General features: G+C 36.6%; 1 protein-coding gene across 2 annotated transcripts in view; it reads right to left on the reverse strand.

Annotated features, from left to right (window-relative positions):
• The window catches only part of LOC120515681 (zinc finger protein 804B), a 733607-nt gene that overhangs the window by 467357 nt on the left and 242243 nt on the right, over positions 1 to 24007 (reverse strand). The window lies entirely within an intron of this gene.

Consider the following 24007-nt stretch of genomic DNA (forward strand, 5'->3'; position numbering starts at 1 on the left):
CTACTTCTTTTACATGTCATAAAAAACATAACCACCTACTGTGAGTTAGAAAAACAGAAAAGGCTCTCATAGTCCACCAGTAGTATACTTCTTACAAAATACTGGACAGAATTGCCCATGCCAATATAGACTACTTCCTTACAATAGTTTATGAATGTTTGAAGCAGAAAAGATGTGTTCTTATCATGTATGTTAATACGTTGAGGCACATTTGCTTACAATTTCTCATCTTTTTCTTTATCAATGTCTTTTTAATATAAAATTTACCATGTGCTAACTCCTTAAGTGCTAACTAAAAGTACTATATTATTGGCACAATCCATCAGAGATGATGAATCCAGCACAGGATTAAAAATAAATTTCCTCAAACCTGTCTTTCAAATTAAACCCATGGGTGGTTGAAAACCTAACAGGGAAGGAAATATGTTAGGAAAAAAAAAATAACTCGAGTCTCTCAACTGATGTAAAAATGAAGCAGGTCAGGCAGGTAAATCTCTCGATAATGTAAACAAATGAATAGCAGAGCTGCAGCCATGCAGATAATCCACTAACCCCACTTCACTATTATACTGACAATGAAGTACACTCTACCAAGAAATTTCTATTAATTGAAGCAAGAAGACTAAATCTTTCAATTAAGGATTTATCCTGCTCAGAAATGTGTTTTATGCACAGTTCCAGTTTCCATGGCAGTCCAAGAGTTGACAGAATAGCAAAAAGTGGCAAGTCAAATATTACAAAAATGTAATTTCTGAAGAAAGTGACAATTTATTTGGCACACTAATTATTTCTTTGCAATAACCATTAATAATGGATCATACTTCATATAATAACCATGCACTGTTGCTCTCCATGTCTTGTTAACATACAATGACCTTGCTGTGGGCCTTTTGTTAGATTTTGAACCAGTTATTGCACAATTTTATTTTTTTCTTTATATGCTACATTTTACACAACATGTTTCATGACATTGTGCAAATATGCAGGAGGAATTCTATTCTATCTGAAAGAATGTCACCAAGTTAAATTCAGCAGAAAATCCACACATATCACAGTGCCACATCACCTAGCAACCTCCTCTGAAATGCACAAAATGTTATACCAAAAAAACTGAGCAGTTTATTATAAAAAATGGCCTTTATTGGTATCCACTTACACTTTAAGAAGACTCTTTCAAAAGCAATATTACTGTATTTTCACTAAAAAATGAACACTTGAAGAGGCGGAATAAAAAATTGTTAATTTGCTGTTCCCCTGCCAACAAGAAATCACAAGATTTTATTGTTACCAGCAATAGAGTAAGTATTTTTACAATTCTAAGATTCAACACCCATTTATTTCTGGTTACTGCCTAAAGCTGTTTGCGCGTTTAAATATTTATTGCAAGCTTAATGTGACACAAGGAGAGAGTAACTGTTGTATTTATCTCATCTCAAAGACAGGAGGGAAAAGTGCTTGAGCTCTCAGGACTATTATGTTAATTTAGGAATGAAGTGCCTTGCTCTCTACACTTGACCACAAAAGTAATCAATGTAAGATTCCATGTCACCAACTATCATAAATATTGGAAGAGACTACTCGGCTTATCTAGCCTGATCAAAAATTACTTCTAAGAAACAGAGAATGCCTTCTCTGACCCATTTAAAATAGCACAGAGATAAAGCTGATGCTCAGGTTAAGTTGGGTGTTTGCACAGATAGCTAGAGGCACTGTCAGCACTTTATCGGCTTCTGTACCCTCAGTATGTCATTTGCTCTTATCTAATTGTTCTCCTTCTATTACATTTCAAATTTATATATTGTGAAAAACTGAGTTTTTGTGCTTAATAAATATATTAATTTATATGAAAATGCATTCCATCTAATGACTAAGGATGTACAGAATGAGCTTTGATACCAAATTGTAATTTGTCTTTATGACATTACTGTCAATTCACTACATAACAGAGAAATGAGAAGCCCATCAGCAGCCTTGGATAAAATACGCAGCTTCCCAGTTATTGGAAAATGAAATTTAAACTCTTCACCAGCACACATACTTAAACATACATTATATCCATATGATTTAAACACTGTGGACTATGGCCAGCCATTCATCTCGGCCAATACCCCCAGATCGCCAGGTGGAGCCCTCCCTGCAGCATGGAGGTGCCCCGAATGCCAGCTGGGAATTATGGACATTGGAGTTTTCATCCACAGCCCTGCTGGATACCACAGGGGCCCCTAGAAGGAGCTGCAGGGAGAAGCTGCGAGACTTTTGCGTACAACCCGGAAGTGCGTCCTAGTCACATGGACAAAGAGACCGATGTACTTCCGGGATGAAGAAAAGAGGATTTTTTATCTAACCCGGAAGTGATGGGGAATCATGGACTGAAGGATGAAGCACTTCCGGGTTAAGCAGTATAAAGGATTGTGGGAAATCCCAGACGGCGAGCTGAACTGGGTGGCAGGGTGGCAACTTGTCTGGGAGTGGTGGATTATTGTTTATTGTATTGGAGAATTGTTTATATGAGTATTGTGGAGAGGAGGGTGCTTTGTGCACGTATTTGTCCAAATAAAAATAATATTTGGACTTTTACCTGGTGTCTGCCGACTGATCTGACAGTTCAAGGGGACGACACTGCCCCCTATCTGTCACACCCTAGAAAAGGAAAACACTGACCAGGAATGTGCCCAGAATACTTGTACTGTGAATTTTCCATTTGAATTTTGACAGTTGTTCTTATGTTTTGTTATTGTCACTTTCAACTTCTAGGCAGACCTGAAACAAATATTTGCAGGATAATATTTTGCAAGTGAGAACTAAGGAAATGTAATATGTATTTGGTTTTGCAATTTGTATAGAATGTTCTATGATAAAAAGACATAAAGAAGCAAACCCCATTTTGGGGAAAAACATATTAATGGGACAGAATATAGAAAAATACAGAAGACAGTCATAATGGACATCAGAAAGCTTATGTTTGATGTGTAAACTGTCTACAGCGGACTTTTCAGAATTATTATGTGAACAACTCTTATGTGTATTTTAATTGAGATCGGGCAAAGATTCATTCTCCTTATGCAAGGCTTCTAATACTAGTATGATAAAGTGATGTTAAGATCACTGGCAAAATTGCAAGTGCTTCTCAGTGGACACACACACACACACACACACATAAACGACTTAGCTCTAAGTAGTGATCTCCCACACAAGCGTTCCTACGTATCTCTCATTCTGTCTTGTATTTGCCTATTCTGTCCGAAGTTGTTGGGTTTCTCTCTGACGGCAACTTGGAAGAAAGTCCTCTCATGGGGTTTAATCTTTTTGACATTCTACTTTAATAACAAAATAAACTACAAGATTAAACTGGAAATTTCAAGATTAAAGCCAAAATTTCTACAGAAATTCGAAAATATGGATGTCAGGACTAGTGTGCAACCATCATCAAATGTGGCATGATGATAGCTACAAATATCAAATGGCCAGTCATCGCCTGATGGCAAAGGGATGCTGTTGATGCTAACAATTTGGTTATCGCCATTCAAAGCACACAAAGTGCCAGCGTTTGTGATCAAAATCCATAAATAAATTAGTAACACAGTGACATCACTGGCATATTGATAAAACTTTATAAGGTTATGCAGCAAAATATATGCAACAATGGCATCCAAGGGTAACAAAACTCTAATCCATAACAGTACTTTGAGACCACTTAAATTCTGTATTGCTCTGTTCTCTTTTGTATTTGTTCTAACTTTGTGAGTTATCATATACAGTAGTTCTTTGAATAACTGTAGTAATAAACTTTTTTATGCCCTACGTGAACATGCAGGTTCTATTGCATGTTAACTATCATGCCAATCACTTAAGCATTTTGTGCTGACTATACTGACTATTGCATATTGCCTTGGATAAAGGCAACTGCATTTCACACTTAACAATTAATAGTTTCTGGATCTCGCCTCCTTGATGATGTTGGATTACATGGCTAGGTATTACAGGGGATGATAGATTGCCAGATGCGCAAGTGACTGCTGAGCATTGTTTCTCCACTGTGTTGCAGAATGCAAACATAAGACATTGGACAGACAAGCCTCTCCTCTGTTTGTGCAGAAAAAGAATGTTTTCCTTCTTTCACTGCAGCCATATGCAGCACATTTCTGTCTGAGTGCTCATTGGTGGCCATTTATCACACACACAAGAGACTGCTTCTTTAACTTAAGAAAAAATGTTGCACAGTGCTGAGTTGCTGAGGATGTCACACTACATGACTAGAGTAACGGAGTCACCGTCACTGTCCATGACTCACAAAAGTAACATAAAATCTAATGCAAAAGTCAGACAGGTATTGTAAACTGATGATTGGATCGATGGATTATTCATCTCCCATAAATTCTGCATTTAATCGAACACAAGAGTAAAACTGACAAGTCTTTATTTTGTTGTCAACAATAACAGAGCAAGAAGAAGTGAAAATGGAAATACAGCACTTAACATTCATGTGTCTCTAACAACTGTGGGACTGTTTTTTTTTCTCTTTTTACTTTGATGCTGTAACTCCCCCATGACCCTGAATTGAATTATCTGGGTTAGAGAATCTTATGTTATGTTATTAATCTAATTCACCAGATATACAGATGTGTTTGAAAAAAGTAACACAATTAGATTTTTTGTGTAACCCTCATAATAGCTTGATCTTATTGATAGATTTGAGTAGCAAACGTATGATGAGAAAGATTCCACTTATTAAAATTCTGAGCACCTAGAAGACTATCAAATATTTTCTTTTTTTTATTAAAAACATGCTATTTTGGTGATTGCCTCTGTGAACAATTCCATATTTCTTCCTGCATCTGTTCTTTTTTATCTCAAGATAAATGCCATCAACATAAATAAAAACAGAATCTTCAGACTAGTGAGTAATTCTTGGGTAACAGAAAACAAATATACTAATTAAATTAATTAATTAATATTAGAGTGAAATTTATGACTGTGACATGGGATGTTTTCATTTGTATACTTAAAATGATGCATATAATGTTGCGTTAGAGATTTTACTGACCATTTATAATATTTGGCAGATTATGCATGCCATTACCACCTACAATTATGATTAATATTTGCTACATTAATAAACTAGCTCAGACAGCTTACTAACATATTCTGCATTTTTATTTTTAAATCTGTTTCCAAATTCCTTGATCATAGAATAAAAGAAAAGATATAGCGGGTTGGATAAGGAATGGATGGATGGATGGATGCAAACATATTATGATTTACTAATAGTTGTTATTTGTTATATCAGTAGCAATTTAAGCATATACATTATGTGAATAAGGAATGTACATGGAATATACATGGAATGTCTCATGCAAAAACAACAAGATATAGCAATGCCTGACAACACTCTGTAGGCTACTTTTAACAAGGCAGATAGTAATCAGAGCCACCCAATGAAGAGCTACTTCTGTACACAAGATGAGCTATATATACTTCTCTGCTATCTGTGATTCTTGAAAAACGGCCGAGGACAAAAGCAGTTTTTTCCAGCTAAATCAACAGCACCAACGTAGTTTAGGATTACTAATTTGTACGTTGCAGGTAACTGTAAGACTGAAAGTCAGACAAAGAGTGATGAGTCTTATTCATATGGAAGGGAATCCCATCTCTGTGTTTATCAGCCTGTCTTTGATGAGCCCCAGGGAGAACCTGTTATTCTTTGTGGAGATTTCTTCTTCCTTTATCCTACTTTTTCTCCCTCACTTTATGATCTTGAACAAACACCACATATCTGAAATTCTGCCAGCTTTTAAATAGTAATAATGAATATGATTCTAGGACTGCTTGAACATAATTAATAACTGTCAAAATCATTGCCGTTAGCTAAGAGCCTGTAAAAGCTGGAGGTGGGTTCATTTTATGTTGAGTCCCAACTGTAACATGAAGCTTTCTCACTTTGCTTAACTTTTCTTCTTATTAGTTGGATAAATACAGCAACAACACATTCCCTGTTTCCTGAATCAATATGCTTAATCACATGCAACATTAGCAGATTGCACAGATAAGATAAAATTATAGTATCAAACTAACTGATATACACCAAAAATAAATCAAAATCTATGGTTTGAAATAATAAAGCAACATTAGTGAGGAAGAGATACCTGCTTTTAACAGTCATGTCTTTATTTAAATATTATAGATGTTGTCTCATGATCAAATCTACGCTGAACTTCATAGACCAGGCAATAGAAAAATAAGTGAAGAATTACAGGAAGGTTGTTGTGAGGTTTTATGACTAGCGGAAGAGAAATTATGTTTACTTTCTTAGTGTTTTATACAGAGTAAGTAGCAAAAACAACCATTCCGCTGTGTTGATGTATCTGGGGCAAAAGGTCGCATTTTATAGATAAGCCTCGATGTGACAGAAGGCCAATGTATGCATCAGATATTGCACTGAAATGTGATTATTATGTTAAAGGAGGAGCTTTATATTTTGCTTTTTTATTTTTGATGTCACAGGGCAAATACTTTTATTTGCCAAAATTTGATTTGCCATTTAGATTGTGGTTTAGTGTTTTGATTGGCAGGCGGGCTTAGATCAGCCTCTGGACAGATGTTCACCTGGAAAAAATCTTTCCTTTAATTTTTGCAGGGGGCAAAGCAGGAGTTTAACATTATTTGTAAAACAGTTTAATGACATGCTTTGCTTGAATTTGTTTTACTAAAAAATTAATAATCTATTACACATACACTTGTGTCCCCTGAAAAAATGTTATTTTATCTTACAGTCTATTGATAGCCCAAAAATATACAGTACTTCTCGAAACTGACAGTACAAACCACTTGAACATTGGAGAAAAGTTGCATTTAGCTTGACTCATCTACTGATTTAACTTCTTTAATTAAAACAAAACGCACATGAAGGCATCAGTAGAGCCATAGTCTTCAGTGTCAAAGGATGTGATTGAGACCTTTTTGTCCAACATTGTACAGATGTCTGAGTTTAGATAAAAGGTCCAAAAGCTGGATGGCATAAAGAATTCCAGCAAGGCAGCACTCAGATATTAACCGCTGTGATTGAAAGACAGCCAGGGAGGGTATTAGCTCCTCTTTTTAATTATTTTATTGAAATGTAGTTGGCAATAATCACTTCAATAAATGGCACAGTTATTCATGATGCCATTTGTTCCATTTTTTCTCTATAATTAGTGCATCCTGATAAGGTGTTAGTTATACAGATATTTTAATGTTGGACTTTCATTTTTTACTTTGTTTTATACCTCGTCTCCAGATGTTTATATTAAAAAGAGTCTTGTCTTACAGCTTGGATATTGCGCAACAATCCTTCTACAAGCTAAAATGATTAAAATAAATGAGAGCTACATCTATTAATAAATCCATAAACATAACACAACATTACAAATAAATCTATACCTTGTGTAACCATTCAAAGCATAACCTCACTGAAATCTTGTTAACTGCTTATATATTCCATACAGTGCACTGATCAGTAACTGAACCAGCATTATGGGTTTGCTAGGATCCCTTCTAAGATCTTATTGGATTAAAATTTCCACTTCATTTTCAGACAGTGGCAGTCATACAATACTTCCTAATGCTCTAGAACTAGTTGTGCTACCTGTCAAAGAAGGTTGAAATCCAAGTAATAAACGTAGGCCTCAGTGTTAATGTTTGCATTGCACTTTGCAATGTCTATGTCTTGGTAATAGGCCATTTGGTGTGGATTTCCTAAAAGCAGTGTTAATATTTATGATGTGCAAATCTATTGGAATGACGAATGCAATTTTATTACTAAAAATGTTTGTGATGCACCATTTGTTAGAATGACAGACATAATAACTGGACAGTTACACAGACAGACTCTTATCTTTTAATAAAGATGGATAATTCCCAATGGGATTTAACTGCTTAACTGATGTGGTAACTTAAACTACATTGCTAACACATCACCTTATCTTGCTCAAAGGTAATAGTCCGAACCCAGACACCATAACTCAGTGGGAAAAGGATGTCCTACTTTTTTATATTAAAAAATAACTTTACGATGAACTGCTCAAAACGTCTGTAGATGTGGCAGATGTGGTTACTTCCCATTAAATTCTTTGATGCTTTGTTCTGTAGATGGATGAGACAGTGGCTGCCAGATTTGAGTTATACTAGTTTATAATGCTAGAGAGTGGAGCCATGTTGATAAAGATAAGAATTTCAAAACGTGTACATTCTGACAATAATGACTCTTGAAATCTATAAAATGCATTGTTGTTAAAATTTGTGTTCATTTTTAAATTACTTATCCATTGAAGCTGCGTTTATGACTTATACATTGAAATATTGGTTTTTGAGATTATACAATCCAGTTGTGATCCATTTTTTATTAGAGATTGCTTTTAAACATTTATATATTTTTGTGGCCTTTTACCAAAGCTATTTTTGTTTTTACCTGGCATCACCATTTTGAGCAGCTTTTACTCTACTGCAGCAAAACATCATGGAAAAGATGTTTTGCTGCAATGTGATAAAAGGTTGCCACAGTGCTCTTTGCGGTCATTCAAGTTTGCAGATAATTCAAAAGAAATCTTTGCATGTTACTTTTTGTATTCTTATTTAACATTTCAGAGCCTATTTTCTAGCTTCAATTTGATTACTGGTTTACCATTTAGATTTGACAAAAGATCTGTCTGATTCTCAGATTCAAACTCTTTTTCCTGTTATTTTTGACATTTCTTCTCCTGGTCATCCCTTTTCATTTAGTTTGCCTTTCTTTTTCTAAGCAAACTCCCAAATATATATCTAATTTGTGATCCATTTATTGTGAAACAGCTTATAAAATGATTTAAAAAATGAAAATATTCTCTCTATATAAAACATAATTGAAAGTCCTGCAATGTGGCTCAAGTCCCTAAGAACTTTGTGTATGCTGCCTATAGAATTGTCTCACCCTGACTACATCAATGTTTATTGCCCTTTTCATTATAAGGAGCATATCCTCTATGGACAAGTACTGTATGCCCTTAAGAGCTAATTATCTTGCAATATTCTTTCCATTAATAATACATGCTTGAGATTTGCTCTTTATGTCTATGATTGAAGGAGAAAAAAAGTTACTCTAATTTGAGCTTCCCACTAATATCAGGAACCAGGATGAGAAGCTGGCTGATGTCTAGACTCTAGGTTATTTTCAATTACAAGCAGGAACATTACTTGTAATTTGGACTTTGATTAAATTAAATATGTGATGGGTATTTGTGTACACATCACAAATAGCAGTCAGGGGCAGGGATAGGAACATCGAGCCAGTGGCTTAAAATATTCACAAGCAATTCTGAAGTTTAAATTTAGTTATAAATCCACAATATTTGCTGATTCCAACATACTGTTGAAAATTTCGAAAGCTTTGTTGCAGATAGTAAACCCAAAAAAGTGTTATAAATTGAACAGTATTATATACCCCTTTTTGTATGTTTTTTTTTCACCTTTGTGGCTAGAGTTTCACCTTTCATTATTTATTTTGTTTTGCCAGTAGTAAAATCACAATCAGTAGAGGCTTATAAATCATAACGTAAATAAAATTTATATGTGTACTACATATGTAAACATGGGCCACAGAAGGAGAGGAGGGTACTTATGGCCTATTGTATGTTGTTTTGTCATATTGTATTTACATAATCTACAATATGAAGCTAGATTTGCGGTGCAGGTTAGTGTCACATTACATTCATAGTCCACTGTACTCTGTACACATGACAATAAATTTGAACTTTACTGACTGCATTACATTTTTCGTCAAATTTGGCCACCTGTCAGTTCTCAGTATCAATCAACACTTACCATTATGAGCTTTATGTGGTGTGACATGGCGTGTGCAGACAATAAAAATAACGAGGAAATAAAATATCTATAATCATTGTTGGGCAGCCGGTGCACACGCCGTGGAATTTTCTAGGGGCGCCACAAAAACTTTTGTAAAATATTTAAAATTGCTAGTGTTTTTGAACTTTTGATTGATTAAAAAGATAATGTTAAAAAAAAAATATGTTGGGAAAACAGATAACGGAACACTTACGCAAATGAAGTCTAAGAAACGCGATAGACTTCAAATGATCGACAAGGAAATGCGCATCTGTCTTTCGAAAATTGATCCTCGCATCAATTTCATATGTGCTGAAAAACAATCTCAACGTTCACATTAATTGAATTTAAGATTTATGCTTTGATTCCTTTATTAAAAAAATGTCTTTCAACCTTGTAAAATTAACTGTTTTTATTGGCGATTGTCCATAGATTGTGTTGTTACGACTTTATTTATGGGCAGTCCCTCAGGTGTGCCGCAAAAGAAAATTTTTGGACTTAGTGCGCCGCAACTCAAAAAAGGTTGCCTTTCACTGCTATAGATTGTATGATATATCTAAACTGTAAGGAAACGGAAGGAAGTGGCACAAAATAATTATCCATTTAAAGTACATCCTGGCTCTTCATCAAAATATGGTAGCAAGAAAGAAAGCGATTGGGGATGATGTGTTAAAGTAAGTACAATTAATTGTCAATATTGTCGGTAGACACTTACTTAAATCCATAATTTAATGAACCAGTTCTGCTTTAGGCTTTAATCCAAATATGGGCCTGTGATTCATAGTAATTTTAAATCTAATCTGAATGATTTTACCCCCCACTGCTGCTGCAGATGCTTTCCATGGTCCATAAATGTAATTGATAAATTATTACCAAGGCACACAGCACAAAAATTAAAGCTAATAATATTTTAATGAATAGGAAAACCTTTTTATCATTCTTAGAAGTATCCACTAAATTACATTCCAGAAATAAAAAAGCAACCCACTAGCTGCATGCAGTTGACCCTGTGCACATTTCACTGTGGGTTTTTATCTATGCTTTTTTGTTCTGTGCACTTTTGTGGTGCCACCAACCCATAGAGCTGTGAGCCAGCCACCTTACAATGCTAAAATTTAATAAATCCAAAAAAGCACTTACTACGGCCTCACCTTTGATGCATCATTGTTTGATCTACTACTAATTGGGGCTTCTTTAGCTCTTGGATTAGATAAAATATAGCCAATAAACAGGCCCTTGGACTGACTGACTCCATGCAGGAATTTCTAAATACATATAATGTAAATATTGCTCTCATATTCTCTATTTCTTTCTCTCTTCTCAATACATCTGCTCTGTGACTATTCTGTGCAATTCATAAAATCCACCATAAAGGCAACCTAAAATGGGACCTACTTATAGTAACTTACAGTTACTCTTTTCAGGAAAACAAAAAAAAACTCTCCCTGACAGGGTTGGGTCTACAATCAGGGTGTTGTGACAACAAGGAACCTTTTCATCAATCCACCGCTTGTTTGAACAACTGAGTATCTGCACTCCAAAATGATCAAACAGGATCCACCCAAAAGGTCAATGAAACAACTGAGCATTCCACTCAAAAATGTCATGCTGAAATAAAAAGTTGAGAAATACTGCGCTGTCACTGGGTTGTTCAAAGCAGCGCATTAATTCTCACTTCTATTTGTGTATTGTTAAAAAGTATAATCAATTCTGTTAAGGAGCTAAGTCACCCTGCGGCCTGTGGGGATCTTAATCTGTCCGTGCTTCCAGGCTACACCTTACAAGTGCACAGAGATTTGACTGACTATGTGATAATAAACTTGAACCTGACTCTATCCTTATGCTTAGAGATAATATTGCTTATAAGAGGTATTTTTGTCCCACTGTAATATGATGTAAAGTCACATTTTCACAATTTTATGTATTCTGTATCTTGAAAACAATGGATACCATAATAATCTTCAAAAGTGATTCTACATAGGATAGGGAACATAAGACAGCGAAAGAAAAATTTAAAAAAAATATTGCAAAACTAAAATCAGGCCAGGGTTCTGTATAGTCGCCTAGTAAATGTCATAAATCATAATGTACAAGAGCTTTCTTCAAGACAAAGTACAGCAGATGCACAGAATAACAAATGATGAGAAGCATCTTTCAGCATTCAGTAAACAGAAGTCCAATTACAGTATGTTGTTTACTGTAAGTGGCTGAGAATGTTTCTGAAATGGAACAAGTAGAAACTTCTCATTGAACATGGGTAGCAAACCTGGAATATTTTTGCTTTAAAAAAATATTATTTGGCTCCTTTTTTAATTAAAGAAAGTGAGTATGACTTGGAAAAAGGAAAATAAGTTTGGCTAGACCATTCAGTTCATTAAGCTTATTTGGTAAGGTAATAGCTAAGTTGTCCTAATACCTCATCCAGAAGCTTTTTAAGCTTTAAAAGTTGTCAAGGTTTTATTTCTACTATGTGACTCTGAACTTTACTTCAGATTTTTACCACATTATTGCCCTCAAGTACATGATTCACTATTTAATAGGAAGAATTATAACAGACTGCGGTGGGTTGGCACCCTGCCCAGGATTGGTTCCTGCCTTGTGCCCTGTGTTTGGCTCCAGCAGACCCCCGTGACCCTGTGTTCGGATTCAGCGGGTTAGGAAAATGGATGGATGGAATTCTAACAGATCTTTTTATTGATGCCTTTGACAAACTGAAAGTCTTTTATTAGGACTCTTTCTCTTTACTTTGCTCCCTTAATTGTATCCTAATAATTACAACAAACAATGAGAAGAGCTGACAACTGCGAAAATGACACTGAATGCTGAAAAGCTACATCAACTTCAGCATCATAGTATACACATTACTTCATAATGGATTAAATATGTGGCAAACTTGGGTGAAAAAATATCAAAATCATGATGAAGATGAAAAATCCTAAAAAACAAGTAAGAAAAGCACTATATTACCCCCAAGTAAAATAAATAAATGCTTGTATATTTGATCCCAAAACACATACACTGGAAAATAACAGCTTCCCCATGTTTGACTTTGAGAACTACAAGTGTAAGACTTTCATAAAAAAAAACTGCAAGAATGTCTTTAAAAAAAAAGACATCTCTATGTAATATTTACAGGCCCTTACACAAACAAACTATAAACCAGCTCGAAAACATTCAAGATCGTGTGGATATCCATGTGAATGTGCACTGTGAATTTCTGCTCTTCTATCCAGGGCTGGTTGAACCTGATGTTACCAATTTAAATTCTGGTTTCCTACAGACCTAAACTGAAGACAAAAAAGAACCTGGTAGATAGATATTCAAATTGGAATGGCTTCTTTCAATCTGAGGAAATAGGATTTTGTTGTCTTACGAGAGGGGCTGCATTGATGATACTGTAGGTTTACTACTAACTACTTACTCAAATTAAATCTTTTGTGATACCCTATGCAAACCACCATACTTGTGTCAGTCTTACCATGGAGAATCTTCATGACAGAGGATAAATCAGGAAGAGATAAAGAGAGACACAGACAAAATGGTAGATGGTTTAAAAAGATAGAAAAAAGACAGTTCATTTAAAAAAAAAAAGTTATATAAAGAATACCCAAAAATTAAACTGTAGTGAACTAATGTTCACATATTTGAAATCATATATTCCATTGTGAATAAATTAAAAATTATAAAATAAGAAAAAACAAAAATTAGAATAAAAAAGAATCCCTTTTCCTTCATCCTTTGTCAGGCTACTCAAGGAAAAAAAATTACACAAACAAAAATAAGCCAATACCTAGCTATATAGATTACCGCCGTCCTAACCAATAGGAGATAATAAGTACCGTGCACTCTTTTTTTTCCTAATAGATGCTCAGAAGGACTTTGGCCACAATCCACAGACAAAAGAACGAATGCAAAAAGACAGTCTCTAGTGCCAAATTTCTAATTTTATACAACGGACTTTGTCCTTAAATCCCCACTGATGCCTCTTTGGCCCCTTCCAATGACCTTGCGCATCCTCACACTGGTTATGCTATTTGCTTCATTTATGAAGGAATACTATAAATTCACAACTCATGTATACATGTAATCCCTTTCCGTTAAGTAGATCTTCTCTTGATTCTCTTGGTAAGCCTCTCATGCTGATTTATCATGAATGGAAAGAGTGGTGGCTCTGAGGCTATGGATATGTGCTGGTATCCAGAAGGTTGTCGGTTCGAATCCCCGTCACTGCCAAAAGAGATCCTACTCTGCTGGGCCCTTGAGCAAGACCCTTAACCTGTAATTGCACCAGGGGTGCTGTACAATGGCTGACCCTATGCTCTGACCCCAAGGGGTAAGCAAAAACTAACAAATTCCTAATACAAGAAATTGTATAAGGTGAAATAAAGAACAAAACAAAAAACAAGATGCCCCATGGCAAGACTGGTGCAAGAGATATTACAGGGCATCACATCTTTGTATTATGTTTTTGTTGTGTGATGCATAATGTTTTTCAACTGTGGTACCCAGCCGGGACGCCCGAGAAGACCGGAGGAGGGCTTGTGCCTCCTCCAGACCTCGAGGGGGCGACCGTTCTGGGGGCTGTGGGTAAAGAGCTAGAAAGCTCGACCCTGTAGGGACCCGGGGGTTACCGCCAGAGGAACCCCAAATACCTGGAAGACCCTGGACCTCAGCACTTCCGCCACACCAGGAAGTACTGGGGGGAAGAGGAACAGGGACACCCAGAGTGCTTCCGGGGAGACAGCTGGCACTTCCGCCACACTGGGGCGTGTCGGTGGGAGATTACCGGGAACACACCTGGAGCACATCCGGGTGCTTATTTAAAGGGGCCGCCTCCCTTCAGAAGATGACAAGAGTCGGGTGGAAGAGTGGACAAAGTCTCTGGAGGAGGCAGGAGGTGGCCTGAAGAAGCAAAGAGAGAGAAGGCATTGTGTTGGCCTGGACTGAGGGGTATTGGGGCTTGTGAGCATGGACTTGTGTAAAGAAATGGAGAATAAACGTGTGTGGGGTAATACTAACATGTCTGCCTGTCTGTGTCCGTGGCAATGTCCACACAACATTTGAGGCAACTTAAAAATATTAACATCTGAATGTTTGTAAAAACGTAATTGGAGGTAGAGTACTAGACATGTAGAATGTTAGTGTAAAATAATGGTTTATTGGTCTAATTACAGCAAGTACAAAACAAGCCAAATGAAATCATACCCATGAGTGTAAAAGATTACCATAGTGTAGTTAAATGTGCAGAATCTCAATTTTTTTCTTTGTTCTCAGAAAACAACGTTGCAGTACTGTGACTGCAAATAAATAATTTTGACTGTCAGGATTTTGGAAACTCTAACAGACAATTTGAATCACATAACATATACATACCTTTATAGTAAATAAAATAGCCAAGAGTTTTATCCTACCAACAGTAGCATAAAGAGTACAATTCCCAATTGAGCAGATAGTGCTGACGACTATATGGTGTGCTATTTTTGTGTTAACAGGTATTATATTTAGATTTTCTTGTTTGACTAAACTGAAACACAGAATTTATACAGGTGCAAGCTGTTGAAAATGTTTTCCATACAATGTTCATTACCGTTCATTTGCGTTTTTATTTGATATCTGGAACATTAGATTTTAGTTTGCTATTGTTTGTATACTATATATTTTACAGTCTAAGCAGAAATCCTAAGTACAAAATCTTGAAAATGTTTTAAAAATGAAAAACATTTCAAAATATAATTAGACAAAAACATTATTTAACTACATAAAACATGGCTTAATATCACGTTATCAAATGAATTTGAAGTAAAGTGTGGCTCAAGTATGACTAACATGTATATTGATTTAACAGTAAAAATATCATTTTCAATATCCCAAGTTACCATGCTATTGAAGAAGCATAATAAATCTTTCATGTTCACAGAGGACAAACTCCCAAGTAGTAGAAACCATTTAATTAAAAATTAAACCTCTGGATCTCTCTCATGGATTTGATTTGTTTGCTCTCGTGAAATTGAGAACTAGAAATGATGAGTGAAGGACAAAGCTTGCAGTGATGTTTCATCATTCTCCTCAACTGTCTTGAGTTTGTCCAAGAGGGATACCTGGCCACCACTGAAAGACTGCTTACTATAATAACTATGAGATAAAATTATTAGCAAAAGATTCTTCAGAATGGTCTTTAGAGATTCACGGATAATATTAAAATCTGAAATTGGAAAAGCTTATGATGTACGAATGGATTGTTTATAAGGAATATAACAGTAGGCAATGAAAAATGTAATATGTACAGAATTAATGTACATAAACTATATACTACATACCGTATATAATATATATTTATTGCATTGCTTTATAATAACTAGATATCACTGCAAGTTATCACTACTAACTATTTCTACCACTACAAACAACATCTCAAGTCTGATACCTAATCCGTCATATCATTAACATTGACAGGTGCACAAGGAAAATGGTAAAAACTGCAGATAACTATTGTTTTGCTCCATCTTTCCCTAGCTTTAAAGGATAAGTTTGATATTTCTCAAAGTTATTTCGTCACAAACATGATATATATGCATATCACATTTGCCATGTGAAATTGTATTTGAAAGTTAAGCATTTTCTATAAATAAATAAAATAATACATAGCCTGCCCTTCAGTTTTTACAATGATCCCTAAGGGGCACAGAGCTCCAAAGTAAAATAAAAGCATAAAAAGTACAGAATATTCCCATTTTTCAAGCCAAGACAGTTATTAAGTATTGATCCGTGTCTTGTGATCACACACACACATTGTAAAATAGCTTATACATGTCATTCTTTGACAAAAAGGGCAATATTATGAAATTCAGGTAGTTTAAAAGAAGACCAGCTGCTTGTGCTACCTCAGCACAATAACCTCTCATTCTCCTTGGGTATGGTTGCCTCTCAAAAGTCAAACAGTAAACTGTTATTGCCACATGGTTGTATTTGTTTTGATTTACTTCTGTATTTACAGTATGTGAGGACTCATATAAACAAATAGAAAATGCGTTCTCACTTAAAGAGAAATAGTATCAGGAATACACAATAAAATGATTACAGTATTTCCAGATGCCTATTGCTGTCCCAAATTGCTCTCATCTTGACATTTTGCCTGAAGAAGAGGCCTAAGCTGCCTCGAAAGCTTGCATATTGTAAACTGTTCAGTTAGCCAATAACATGTTTAATTTTGCTTGAATTCTCTTTGTATATTTAATTAATTTTGTTTGAAATGTTCCTCCATAAATATAAAATATTTTTCTACTTTTAAAAAGGCTTAAACATGAAAGGACAATACACAGAGCAAAAAGACCAAAAATAAATATTCGGGTAAATTACAGTAGTTTGTGACAATTCATAGTCATAGCACTAACATGTTTAAGGATTGAACAGCTACTTTTCTCCCTTTGTGTTTAATATTTGAATTTGCTTTATATCTAGTAATTGTATGCTATATACAAAAAATTAAAAAATAAAATGAAAACTCTGCAAGTGACAGAGGGCACCAATCTGTGTATGTACAGTACTGCACAATTCTGCCAACTTTGTCACGCTTCATTGCCTAAATCTGTAATCACCTGATTACGCTTCTGTTCATGCATCTTTATTCTTACACATCAGCTGCATGGGTGTTCACAGAATAAGGCTCCCCTGGGGGAAAAACAGAGGACATTGAGCACCTGCAGGGAAGCAAACAAACCTAAAAAAAGACAAAGTTATATGTTGAAAAAATGCTATTCCTAAAATAAGCTAATAAGGTAAAACTAGGGAATTAATATATTTTATGCTGAATAGAATCAACTCGTATTACATTATTCAAAAAACTATGCAGTCTAAAGGGTTATACTTTCACTCTGGAGATTGTTTTGAATGCTGCAATCGGTGGGAAAAGCCATTCATTTGAAGTAATGCTAGTAACACGTCAACTGACATTTTGTTTTCAAAACCACCTTTTCTAGTGAAAAGTTAAAGAAATCACGTTACAAAGTATAGTGTTAACATAAAGAGCTTGAGTGACAACATAAAGCATGTACAGTAGGTTTGACTGATGCCTTTAAATGACATTGGAATTGATGTGTGTAAATGTGTGCGCATTGCTGAGTCTTGTTTCCATCTGGAGGGGCTCTTGTGTTGTCACCTTTACTGGTAGGATACTCTTGCTTTACCATAACATAAATAGGTATACAGTAGCAAGAGAAAAAGTAGGAATTAGATATACATATTGTCAGGGATGCCAGGGGCAACGACCCGGCCGGGACGCCGTGAGGGACCGGATGTGGGTCTGCGCCCACCCTGGATCATGTGGGGGCTGCCATCCTGGTTGCTCTGGGGGCCACGGGTTGAGGGCATGGAAGCCCCACCTTGTAGGGGCCTGTGGTCACCGCCAAGAGGCGCCCCAATGCCTTGGGGACCAGTTACCTCAGCACTTCCGCCACACCAGGAAGTGCTGGGGGGAAGATTAAGGAGGACACCCAGTGAGCTGCCAGGAGAACAGCCGGCACTTCCGCCATGCTGAGGCGTGGCCAACGGGGGAGTGTCGGAAACCACCTGGAGCTCATCCGGGAGTGTATAAAAGGGGCCGTCTCCCTTCATTCAAGGCTGGAGTCGGGTGGAAGTAGGACAAGGCACTAGAGAGAGTAAGGGCGGCCCGAAGAAAGGCATTGTGTGGCCAGGACTGTGTGTGTTGGGGGTTTGTGCACGGGACTGGGTCTTAGTGACCATAAATATTGTAAATATTTGTAAATAATAAACGTGTGGTGGTGAGTAACAACATGTCCACCTGTCTGTGTCCGGGTCGGCTCCACAATATATACACACACACACACACACACACATATACAGTACATATATATATACATACACATACATTTATATACACATACACACACACACTACAATATATATATATTAGGGTTGGGAATTGATTAAAAAAATTAATCAATAATTGTATGTAATTAATCAAGATTAATCACATCTAACATTAAAATATGTAATTATAAAATTAATGGATAAATCATGAAGTACTGAAATATACTGAAACACAAAATTATTGAAGAATCAACACATAGGAATTAAAAAAATGGCATAGTTTAAACTCAAACAATGAACTTAATCCAAAACTTTTGACAAAATACTAATTGAGCAAGTACAACCTGAGTTTGAATGCCTTCCTAAAAGGCAAGTTGAAAACAAGGCAATAAGAAAACGAAACCAATTATTAATTATCAAATTGGCATAGCATATGAAACAAAGACATGTCAAACTAAAAAATGATCAACAACAACATTTATTTATATAGCACATTTTCATACAAATGATGAAGAAAGAGAAAAAATACAAAGTAAGAATTAAAATCAGAGAAAACTAATTAACATAGAATAAAAGTAAGGTTCGATGGCCAGGGAGGACAGAAAAAACAAAAAAAAAAACTCCAGACGGCTGGAGAAAAAAATAAAATCTGCAGGGGTTCCAGGCCACGAGACCACCCAGCCCCCTCTAGGCATTCTACCTAACATAAATGATCAGTCCTCATTGTATTCAGGGTTCTCATGAAAGGACTTGATGATGACGGTTACGTGGACTTCTGGTCTTTAATCCATCAATGTAGGGACATCACAGTAAAACTCTGAAAATACTATCTTCAATTGTTAATCACTGTCAGCGACTTGATAATTATACTCTACACAAGTGTTTTTCAACTGGTGCGCTGTAAAATAACAGTGTAGTGCTCCTGGTTCCAGACCTAAAAGAAGCACATTCCTCAGGCAGTCAAGGTCTGTCTGAAGAGAATGGGACTACCTGGAGAAGTAGACATAAAAACAGCTCTGTGATTGTATTTAGAGCACTTTAGCAGCCAGGGGTACATCCAATGCCACCACAGAAAAACATTTGGGAGATACTATTCTATCTATACCTTTGCCCCTGGCATGCTAAAAAAGATCTCTTTAGCTGCTGTCTTGTTTTAAAACTGACACCATGGATTACTTGCATAGTTATGTTGCATTCTTTGAATAAATTTGTGAAGATACTGCAAACTGGAATAATGGGTAGGGATAATTATTATACTGTACTTCTGTTTCGTAAGCTACCTGACAGACCAGCGAGTTAAATACAGAGGTACTTGAGACTTATTTTGGTTTTAGTGCCACTCAAAGATAACTTATTTAGCATTAATGATATGTGATATGACATTGATTCGGTCTTCTTACAGAAACATAACATGAAAATAGTAAATTTTCTCTAGTATTGCACCAAGACTGCCATAAACTCCCCCTCACCACCCCCTTTCCTTTCACTCCCCTGTACCTATGTCAATATGTACAGTATAAATCAAGAAAATGAACACCAGTGCTATGTATTGACTTGTGGTGCATTGTTGTGAAACATATAATACGAAAGTTTAAACCTTTAAATGAAAATTTTATTTCATAAATTATTTTAAAGGTAGTATATACGGTAAATACGGTACTGGATGTGTACATAAATCTTCAGATACACACTTAACTTTTTTGTATTATTGTTTCGTACATGAAAATGCCACCCTGACCAAAGCACTACCTAAGGCCTTGTTGTCAGTCCTTGATGCAGCAATATTTAATGTGTTAGATAGGCAACATTAATCACAAATATGAAAGCCTTAACTTTCACAGATCTATACAGTATATACAGGGTAGGCTGAATCTTGGTTATCAAATGAAAACGCCATCAACAGACATTTGGACATAAATCCAGCGTATGCAAACTTTATAAGAACATGTTCATAATAAATAAAACTTTATGACAAATACTCCACCCAAACCCCCCCATACACTGACCAAACCCCTGATGCCCCCCACCTCCTCCTAATTTTGCTATATATTGCCTTTGATTCTTGTATGTCTAAGTATTACCCTCTGATGATGGCTCCTGGCGGGGGCTGAAAGCTCAGGAATAAAAATTACTTTATGATACATGATTCATCTACTCCCTTTGTGGATCTCAAGCTGCAAATATATATATATATATATATATATATATATATATATATATTGTCAGAGGTGCCAGGGGCGATGTCCTGGCCGAGATGCCATGAAGAACCGAAAGAGGGCGTGCGCCCGCCTTGGATCACGTGGAGGCCGCCACCCTGGTTGCTTTGGGGGCCATAGGCACAGAGCTTTGAAGCTCCACCCTGTAGGTGCCCGTGGTTGCAGCCAGGGGGTGCCCCCATGCCTTTGGAGCCTTGGATCTCAGCACTTCCGCCACACCAGGAAGTGCTGGGGGGAAGAAGAGCTGGAACACCCGGAGTGCTTCCGGGGATGCAGCCGGCACTTCATCCACACAGGTGCGTGTCGGCGGGTGATTGCTGGAACCCACCTGGAGCACATTCGGGTGATAATAAAAGGGGCCGCCTCCCATCATTCGAAGCAAGAGTCGGGAGTGGAGTGGACTGAGCTGGAGAAGAGAGAAGGAGGTGGTCTGAAAAGAAAGGCATTGTGTGGCCAGGACTTTGGGGGTTTTGTGGTGCACTTTAAGACTGTAAATATTGTAAATAAACGTGTTTGTGGGTGACATGAACGTGTCTGCCTGTCTGTGTCTGGGCCAGTCTCCACTATATATATATATATAGTATATATATATATATATATATATATATATATATATATATATATATAAAATGGATGGCATGCATGGTATGGGGCAAGGACCCTTACCCCAACACGGTGGAAGGGCCAGGGGAGACAACCTCATATGTATATTTTCTCCCCCAATACGCTAAGTGGCAGGTTCCCTGGATTTCGGTAGCCTGCGGATTATCCACAAGGCAAACTGGGAATTGGAGTCCTGGAAGTTCAGCACTTTTAGGTTCCATGGGTGCCACCAGGGGGCACTGCAGAAATGTATAATCCCTACTTTGTCGCACTTTCATCTGACCCAGAAGTACTTCCTGTGGGCAATACCCTGGCAACAGGTGTTTTCCTGGGTTTAGGATAAAAGAAGTCACTCTCACACATTGAGGTGAGTTGAAATTTGGTGGAAGAGAACACAGCTCACCTGGAAGGAGTAGGGACATAGAAAGAAAAGGAAACAAAGTATTCTGTAGTACAGAAACGGCACTAATCAAAATTACTAACGACCTCCTTATGGCAGCTAATTCTGGTTTAATCACTATTCTCATCTTTCTTGATCTGAGTGCAGCCTTTGACATTATTTGTCACACTACTATTCTTAACAGATTATCTTCGATTGGCATTACCCACACACCACTAGATTGGTTTAGATCCTACCTCTCAGGCCGCACTCAGTTTGTTCAGCTTAAAATTTTCACCTCCCAACCCACCGCTGTTACTTCAGGTGTGCCCCGGGGCACTGACCTGAGGCCCCTCCTTTTCATTATTTCCTCTTGAAAATATCTTTCGTAAATATAACATTAGCTTCCACTGTTATGCTGATGTCACCCAGTTCTATCTCACTAGCAAACCTACTTTTTCCTTTCCACCCTCCTCACTTATTGATTGCATAGCAGAAATCAAATCTTAGTTTTCTTCAAATTTTCTTAAATTAAATAGTGACAAAACTGAGGTTCTCCTCATTGGTACAAAATCAACATTATCCAAAACTGATACTTTTTACTTTGTTATTGATAATTCGTCTATCTCCCCTTCCCCACAGGTTAAGAGTCTGGGTGTCATCCTCGAGAGTACTTTATCTTTTCAGACCCACATCAATAACATCTCCCGGTCTGTATATTTCCACTTGCATAAAATTAATCTTATTCGCCCATCTCTCACTCCCTACACCACTGCTATCTTCGTTCATAGCCTTATCACTTCTCATCTCGATTACTGCAATTCCCTTTTCTTTGGTCTTTTACGCAAATCTCTTTATAAGCTTCAACTGGTCCGGAATTCAGTTGCCCACATCATTACTAGAACCCCCTCTATCCACCATATCACTCCTGTCTTGCAGCAGCTTCACTGGCTTCCAGTTAAGTTCTGCATTCAATTCAAAATTCTTCTGTTAACTTTTAAGGCGATCCACAATCTTGCCCCTCCATACAGTATCTGTCTGACCTCTCCATGTTGCCATTCCCTCCTGTACCCTTAGATCCTCTTCCTCCATCCACTTGACTGTCCCCTTCGTCCGTCTTACCGCCAGCTCTGAACTCTCTACCATCTGAGCTTAGAAATATTGAATCATTTTCACTTTTCAAATCTAAACTAAAAACTCATTTGTTTAAGACTGCTTTTTCTCCTTAAATACTATTGCTCTGTCTGATTTTAATTTTTGTATTTTAGTTTTGTTTAAAATGTGTTTTTTATCTATTGTTCAGCGTCCTTGAGTGTTTAGAAAGGCGCCTATGAATAAATAAAATGTATTATTATTAATATTGTGTTTGTCTATTTATTACAAGGAATCCTTTGTTAAGGTGAAAGAATTATAATGAACTTATAATGAATTGTGTTTATACCGAGACTTGTGTCGCTGAGTGTCACTGTCTGGGGTGCTGCCCCCTACAGGCCACTATATATATTTATAAATACATGATACAGTATCTGCCAAATAATACAAAGAGTACACTGCATGTGTTTCGCTGTTACTGGGGCTCGTCAGGCATACACAGTTTCGCATCTCCTTACTTCACGCAACTGAGAGGATGTGGCGGATGTCTGCCAACTAGCCAACCAACCACAAGTGTTACCTAGTAGGTAACCACTTAATAATCAGATTGTGATTCAGACTTAAAAAAAGAATATATAACACACACACACACTAGTTGGGGTGCCTAGTGCTGTTTTGTGGCACAAGTTCAGTCACTAAATAAAGTTCCCCAAGGGCTTCCCCCTGTAAAAATGGGGAATTTGTGCAAAATTTGGCTGGAAGAAGTTCAGTGGTGTGGATTTGCAAACTGGACAAACGTAGCTCTATATACAGTGCTATACTGTACATACATGATATAGAGTAAGGGTGTATATATAAATATATATATATTTATATACTGTATATATATATATATATATATATATATATATATATATATATATATATATCCTTATCATGTTGAAATCCCATTCTTAGAAAGCTTTATTGCACAAAATCTATTTTTTAGTAGCTTCAAATACCCATGGGCTTTTACATCTTTTCCTAATACACTGCCATA

The sequence above is a fragment of the Polypterus senegalus genome, chromosome 15, assembly GCF_016835505.1.
Source record: "Polypterus senegalus isolate Bchr_013 chromosome 15, ASM1683550v1, whole genome shotgun sequence".
Taxonomy (NCBI): domain Eukaryota; kingdom Metazoa; phylum Chordata; class Cladistia; order Polypteriformes; family Polypteridae; genus Polypterus; species Polypterus senegalus.